The sequence below is a fragment of the Nomascus leucogenys genome, chromosome 9 (genome assembly GCF_006542625.1).
Source record: "Nomascus leucogenys isolate Asia chromosome 9, Asia_NLE_v1, whole genome shotgun sequence".
NCBI lineage: Eukaryota > Metazoa > Chordata > Mammalia > Primates > Hylobatidae > Nomascus > Nomascus leucogenys.
The window spans coordinates 78,397,710-78,399,403 of record NC_044389.1 but is presented as its reverse complement, the minus strand read 5'-3'; the positions used below and the strand labels follow the sequence as shown (position 1 = coordinate 78,399,403).

Sequence of the window (1,694 nt, the reverse complement as noted above, 5' to 3'; positions counted from 1 at the left end):
ACCTCCTTTCCCATGTCTTCCCTGGACTTAGGCATAGCCTTTCAGTTAGATCCCCATGAATGTGTTGCAGCATTTCAGAATTTTCTGTGGTCAACTGATTCTCTGGGATTTCTTTTTAAATCCCTCCCCAGCTTGTTTTCTCCAACTCAACCACAGCCTTCAGTAGGTGTGATGTTGCCAGCAAATTGCTATTGTTTTGGTAATGCCACAGGGTTACCTCTTTTCCATACTGAACTGAGCTCTGAATCAAATTAATTGGCCACAGCACCCAGGGAATAGAGGTTTTACAGCTGTGATTTCTGACAAAACATTCACTGTTCTGTGGGAATAGTGCTTTTTTATATTTTTAAATTATAGTTTAAGTTCTAGGGTACATGTCACAATGTGCAGGTTTGTTACATAGGTATACATGTGCCATGTTGGTTTGCTGCACCCATTAACTCATCATTTACCATGAACTCATCTTTTTTTATGGCTGCATAGTATTCCATGGTGTTTATGTGCCACATTTTCTTAATCCAGTCTATCATTGATGGACATTTGGGTTGGTTCCAAGTTTTTGCTATTGTGATTAGTGCCGTGATAAGCATATAGATATATAGATAGATATTTCTATCTATATCTATATCTCTATTTAGAGAGAGAGAAGGAAAGAGAGAGGTTGTGTATCTCATATATGAAATGCTTGGGACAAAAAGTGTTTTGGATTCTGAAGTTGGAAGGATTTATAAATATTTGCACTATCTATACCAGTTCAGCATTTCCAATCCAGAAATTGAAAACACTTCAATCAGCATTTTCTTTTTGCATAACGTCAACACACTCAAAAAGTTTCAGATCTGGGAGCATTTCAGATTTCAGATTTTTTTTATTAGGACTACTCAACCTGTATAGTACAAGTGCTTAGTGACTGCACACCGAAAGGAATACAGAATCTACAGGATTAGTTCAGGAAAGTCACTAAACAAATAGGCAGAAGCAAGAAAAACAACAATAAAAATTTTTAAAATCTAAGCAAGAACAAATCTTGAGGGTTGAAGACTGATACCAGAATGGCTACAATATAAATATTTTCAGTTTTTAAAAATGAAACATGCAAAGAAAAAGGAAAGCATGACACATTTACAGCCAACAGAAAATGTCCCTGAGGAGTCCCAGATTTTGATCTTAGAAGACAATGTCTTAAGTTATTGTAGGTAAGTTCAAAGAATTAAAAAGACCATGTGTAAAGCACTCAAGAAATGTAAAGACAATAATGCCTTACAAAATACAAAAATCAGTAATCACACCTATACTAACATTGGAATGATACAGAGAAAAGTAGCATCACCCCTGCAGAAGGATGCAACACAAATTCGTGAAGCATTACATATTTTTCAAAAAAATGTATTTTTAAAAATTAAAATAGAAATTATATATATAAGAACTAAATAAAAATGTTTACATCTCACCAAAAAGATAATATCAATAAAGTATATCAAATTTATATTTGCTTTAAAAATGCAGATATAAATTGTGAACTTAAAAAGATGAATAACAAAAATATGAGTGTCTCAACACTAGATTTGTGCTGGCAGATGAGTGAATCTACAAACTTGAAGATAGGTCAATAGAGATAATCCAATCTTATAAGCAGTACAGGAAATGAAAAAATGAGCAGAACCTCAGAGAATTATGGGACACCATTAAGTGTA

General features: G+C 33.7%; 1 pseudogene; it reads left to right on the top strand.

Moving 5' to 3' along the window:
* Positions 1-1,279: 1,279 nt before the first annotated feature.
* LOC115836769 lies at positions 1,280-1,377 on the top strand (annotated as a pseudogene).
* Positions 1,378-1,694: the final 317 nt, after the last annotated feature.